This window comes from Rattus norvegicus, chromosome 17 (genome assembly GCF_036323735.1).
Source record: "Rattus norvegicus strain BN/NHsdMcwi chromosome 17, GRCr8, whole genome shotgun sequence".
In the NCBI taxonomy this organism is placed as follows: domain Eukaryota; kingdom Metazoa; phylum Chordata; class Mammalia; order Rodentia; family Muridae; genus Rattus; species Rattus norvegicus.
This window is the reverse complement of record NC_086035.1, coordinates 74,862,841-74,869,377: the sequence shown is the minus strand read 5'-3', so window position 1 is coordinate 74,869,377 and position 6,537 is coordinate 74,862,841.

The window sequence follows — 6,537 nt, the reverse complement described above, 5'->3', positions numbered from 1 at the left end:
TATATACAAAGGGTTAGCAGGAGACACCCATGTACCACCCCTGCAACTGCCCAGGATGGGCAGGCACCACTATGATAAACAATTATATGATGGAGAGGTGGGAAAGATAGAATAAATTAGAGCAGTGTGTGCACTACAGAGAGAAGCAGAAACAGCTTGAAGGGCAACACATGAAAGAAAGGGCACGCTGTCATTGTCCTGTAGGGTCGGTACACAACAGCCTAGAGCTCATACAGATGAAGACTCAGCTCTGAAACCTGGCATCCGCTGGGTAGAAAGATCCCTCAACTCTGGGCATTAACAGAAGCCTGAGATGAAGCAAGGCTCACTCTCTGGGTTGACCCTCTTCGAAAAACTAAGATGATTTGCAAAGCCACTTGAGGCCAAGAGTGTGTCTGTGATCCATGCTTCTTTTCCAGGCCATGATAAAGTCAGGGATTCATGTAGAGGTACAGAGTACGTGCCACGGACTTTGGTGATGTCCTTGGGTTTACTATCTGGAAGAGTGTTGAGGGGCAGAGGGAGGGGCATTCTGATGTGAATGGCCTGTGTTTCACCTGAGGCCATGTTTAGACCAGTGGCCCATTCAGCTAGTCAGGTCTATGAGTAGGCCAATGGCCCTGAGAGAGTTGGGGGTAGTGATGATGTCTGTTGCCATGCTACCACCAGTGTCCACGTGGATATCCATGTCCATGGTGAGGATACCTCCTGAAGCCAAGTTAGGGTCTTAGGGCTCTGGAGAGCCGGCCCTGACCCTCACAGGAAAACTGGCCTCAGGCTTTGCTGACCAATGGATAGTTCTCCTCCATTTGATATCTTCTGGTGCAGATGCAGACGGAGTAAGAGTCATCCTCCCTGCTGGGCTGGCCGCTAAGAATTTGACTATGCTTCACTGAGTATATCGACAACACAAAATGGAATTGCCTTTTCTGTTTGTGGCGGGGTGTGGGAGTCATGGGATCGGAGCACACATGGGAAGACTGGGTGGTGAGCACAATCAAGGTGCATATGAGACACTCAAATAATCAATAAAATACATGAATAAATAAAAATAGTGTTCTAAATCTATTTTCCATGCTCAGTGTCAAGAAAGACTTAAAATCAAAGGTACTCCAAACCTGAACTTAAAAAGGAAGGAAAAAAACCTTTTTATGAATTCTTTGTTAGAGTCCCATCATGCACCCCAGTCTCCCCATCTCCCTCATATCTGCCCTTCGCCCTTGCAACCTACCCATGATAAAATAAAACACACAAAAACAAATATACAAACAACAGCAATAACAAACACAGAAAACATCTAACCATTGAACTGAAAAGAGGACCCCCGTTGGAGGAATTAGAAAAAGGATTGAAAGAGGGCTTGCAACCCCATAAAAACAACAATGCCAACCAACCAAAGCTCCCAGGGACCAAACCACTACTCAAAGACTATACATGGACTGACTCATGGCTCCAACTGCATATGTAGCAGAGGATGGCCTTGTTGAGCACCAATGGAAGGAGAAGCCATTGGTCCTGCCAAGGTTGGACCCCCAGTGTAGGGAAATGTCAGGTGGGACAGGAAGGGGGCATTGGATGAGGAGGGAAACACCCTTATAGAAGAAGGGGAGGGAGATGGGATAGGGGACTTATGTCCAGGAAACCGGGAAAGGGAATAACATTTGAAATGTAAATTTAAAAAAATCCAGTAACAGAAAAAAAAAAAAAAAAACAAAAAAACAGAAAACATCTCATCGTGGAAGCTGTAGTATATTACGTTTTGCTGCTCAGTATATCAGTCTACATACACATCTTCACTTGCAAATGCTCAGTACAGTGAGTCATTGGTGTGGTTTGAGATCTCTGACTTCTGTGACCCTATCAACGGTGGACTCTTCCCAGTTATCCTGTTGTTTCCCTGTGTCATGGAGATCCTGCAGCAAGACGGACTATTTCACATGTTCTAAGTCCCTGCAGATGATAGAGATTTTGGAGTGGGCTACCTAAGAGCCCTGTTTCTGGGCCTGGGTGGTAGCAGGCTTTCCCTTACCAGAACCACCAGAGTGAGAGCTCCAGCATTACTCAGGCTAGGCCATCGAATGCTACCATAGACAGGTGGCTTGCTCAGCGCCCCTGCTGTGGGGCTGACTCACTCATACCCATGCCTCCAAAGCCAAATTCACCGAATGCCCAGTCTCCCAAGTGTTGCAACTTGTGAGAGGCTGGTGCAGCTCTCCTCCTCTCACACCCTCTGGGCTAGCTCACCCATGCCTTAAACAACAGGGCCAGTTCCACTGAGTTTTATTGTCCAGGCGAGGTAAAGCTGAACATTTTCATAGAACTCACTTTTAAAACTAATCTTTGATTTTTAAAATTATTTTATTTAATGCACAATGAAAATAGAGATGTTATAAAATAATAATTAAACAAATCACAAATAAGACTCAGATACTTATATGCAATTAATGGACAGAAGCCAGGGACCCCTGTGGTTGAATTAGAGAAAAGCTGGAAGAAGCTGAGGAGGAGGACCACCGCATAGGGAGACCAGCAATCTCAATTATCCTGGAGCCCCGCGGCGATCTCTCAGATACTGAGCCACCAACCAGGCAGCATACACTAGCTGGTCTGAGGTCCCTAACACATATACAGCAGAGGACTGCCTGGTCTGACCTCAGTGAGAGAAGATGTACCTAACCATTGAGAACCTCAAGGAGTTGGGAAGCCTGGTGCAGTGTGGGAGGGTGGGGATATCCTCTTGGAGACTGGGGAGGAGGAATGGCATAAGAGACTCTCAGTGGGTTGACCAGGAAGGGGATAATGACTGGACTATAAAAGAAAACAACATTAAATATAATTTAAAAACAAATATATATATATATATATATATATATATATATATATTCTTGAACTTCAGTACAGGTAAAAGGAACTATGGAGCTGAATACTGACTTTTCTTCTTTAACTACCAAATATAGAGTTTATGTGTGTGCATTTATCCATAGTATTTTAAAATGAAGCAAGAGTGGAGAACAAGTACATTTAAGAATGAGGAATTGTGAAGGGATGAATGCAGATCATTAAAAATTATCATCAAAAAAGGACGTAAAACCAATTGTTTTCCCATTACTCTGTCATTAAGTGTTTCTGTTTTGATGATGGATAAATATATCTTTGATTTTTAATTGAAAGCTTGATAGTTAATCACACATTACCTAATTGCCCAGTAAGATTCACAAAAACTTGCTACTTGTATAAAAATGTTCCATGATTTTAAAAGTATTATTTTCTTTTACTTTTCCATATTCTTTTGTGAAAGAGGAGAGTTTTGCAAGGTAATTTATCTGGAACCTATGTACATAGTGTACATAAAAATTCAATTTTCTGTGCTTGGTCCCAAATTTCTATCTATAATGAAATTTTAAAAATGAAATGAAAAGAAAATCCTGTGGGGGAGAGAGCTGGACCCTCAGAAGTGTGGACACTCCTGAGAACTCAGAGGAGACAACTACTTTCTGCCCACATTCCTGACACAAGAGGAAATCACCTAGTGTCATCTGTGGCCCCTGGACACAAGGGCCCAGGAGCAGTCAGGGGAAGGACCCTTTGTGTTTCTGCCTGTGCCAAGAACAGAAAGCCAGTCCCCATGAGCACCTACACACCTGAGAGCAGAAGTAAGACCAACTTTTCTGCTTCAAGTGACCTGCCTGGTAGACTCAGGACACACACAAAGGCAGAAGTCCTATGGGACAGGACACTTCTGATTTCTGGCTGTGCCCAGAACCGAACTGAACTGAACTGATCACACAGCTCCCTGCACACAAATCCCATGGGGGAGAGAGCTGAACTCCCAGAAGTGCAGAAAATCCTAAACCCCAGGATACACAGCCACTTCTGCCCACTTCTGCCACCCAAGAGAAAACTGCATAGTCCCTCTGAATACAGGAATGTAGGAGCAGTCAGCAGCAGGAACCTGCTGGTTTCTGCCTGCTCCCAGATTTGAACTGAACCTATCAAACACTTCCCTGGACCCAAATCTGGTGGGGAAGAGAGCTGGGTCCTCAGAAGGGCAGACACTCCTGAGAACTCAGAGGAGACAATTACTTTCTGCCCACTTTCCTGACCCAAGAGGAAATCACCTAGTGCTATCTGTGACCCCTGGGCACAGGGACCTAGGAACAGTCAGGGGCAGGACCCTTCAGGTCTCTGCCTGTGATGAGAGCTGAAAGCCAGTCTCCAGGAGCTCCTATACACCTGAGAGCAGAGCTCTCTGTTACCAGATCCAGTTGAAAGAAAACAGGTTTACAGGAGTGCTGACACACAGGCTTACAGGAGAGTCAAGACACTGTCAGAGACAGGAAGACAAGCTAACAGCAGAGATGAGCTGATGGTGAGAGGCAAGCACAGGAACCTAAACAATAGAAACCAAGACTACTTGGCATCATCACAGCCCAATTTTTCCACCAAAGCAAGTACTGGCTATCCAAACACACCAGAAAAGCAAGATTTAGATTTAAAATTACATTTTATGATGATGATGGAGGACTTTCAGAAGGTCATAAATAACTCCCTTAAAGAAATACAGGACAACACAAATAAATAAGTAGAAGCCCTTAAAAAGGAAACACAAAAATCCCTTAAAGAATCACAGGAAAATACAATCACACAGGTGAAGGAATTGAACAAAATCATCCAGGATATAAAAATGGAAATAGAAACAATAAAGAAAGCACAAAGGGAGACAAACCTGGAGATAGAAAACCTAGGGAAGAGATCAGGAGTCCTAGATACAAGCATCACCAACAGAATACAAGAGACAGAAGAGAGAATCTCAGGGACAGAAGATACCATAGAAGACATTGACACGACAGTCAAAGATAATGTAAAACACAAAATGCTCATAGCCCCAAACATCCAGGAAATCCAGAACACATGGAGAAGATCAAACTTAAGGATAATAGGTATAGAAAAGAGTGAAGACTCCCAACTCAAAGAGCCAGTAAATATCTTTAACAAAATTTAGAAGAAAACTTCCCTAACTTAAAGAAAGAGATGCTCATAAACATAAAAGAAGCATACAGAACTCCAAATAGATTGGACTAGAAAAGAAATTTCTCACATCACATAATAGTCAAAACACAAATGCATACACACATACAAAAAAAAGAAAAAGAAAAAAACAAACATTAAAAGCAGTAAAGGAAAAAGGTCAAGTAATATATAAAGGCAGACCTATCAGAATTACACCAGAAGTTTCAACAGAGACTGTAAAAGTTCTGGGCAGATGTCATACAGACCCGAAGGGAACACAAATGCCAGCCCAAGATACTATATCCAGCAAAACTCTCAATTAACATAGAGGGAGAAACCAAGATATTCCATGACAAAAACACATTTACACAATACCTTTCTACAAATCCAGCCCTACAATGGATAATAGATGGAAAACTCCAACACTAGGAGGGAAACTACACCCGATGAAAATCAAGAAAGTAATTTCTTTTCAATGAAACCGAAAGAAGAGAGACACTCAAACATAATTCCACCTCTAAATATGAAAATAACAGGAAGCAACAACCACTATTCCTTAATATCTCTTAAAATTAATAGACTCAATTCCCCAGTAAAAAGACATAGACTAACAAACAAGATGCTTAAAGAGACCCAGCATTTTGCCGCATATAGGAAACATACCTCAGCCACAAAGACAGCAACTACCTCAGAGTAAAAGGCTGAAAAACAAATTTCCAAGCAAATGGCCTGAAGAAACCAGCTGGAGTAAACATTCCAAAATGGAATAAAAAAGACTTTCAATCAAAAGATATCCAAAAAGATAAGGAATGCTACTTCTTATTCATCAAAGGAAAAATTCACCAAAATGAACTCTCAATCCTAAATATCTATTCTCCAAGTACAAGGGCACGCACACACATAAAAGAAACCTTACTAAAGCTCAAAGCACATATTGCACCTCACACAATAATAGTAGGAAATTTCAACACCCCACTCTCATCAATGGACAGGTCCTAGAAACAGAAACTAAACAGAGACACAGAGAAACTAACAGAAGTTATGAGTCAAATGGACTTAAAAGATATTTATAGAATTGTAGAGGGCCGCAATAACATTTGCCACCACTAGATGGCGCTGTCTTCCACTGGGCCCCACGTGGTAGGTCAGGATAGACTCCGCCATTGCAAGATGGCGCCAACCTTTGCCGCGCCAGCCGGCCCCCCTTTCAGGAAGTTAACTGTGCGCATGTGCAACAGTGCCTTCGTGCCAGGTCTTTGCCCACTCCGGGGCGTGCCTTATGAGATCATGGGTAACAACCAATCAGGTGTGGGTGCGCCGCACGAGGGTTTTATAAGCGCCCCATGTTGGCGCGGCGTGGCTTTTCCTCTTCCAAGATTAATAAAGTGGTCACAGTAAGGATTTCTAATGTCCGCGTGCTCCTTGCCGGCGAAAAGTCGCGCGCGGGACATAGAATATTTCATCCTAAAACAGGATATACCTTCTTCTCAGCACCCGATTATACCTTCTCCAAAATTGACCATATAA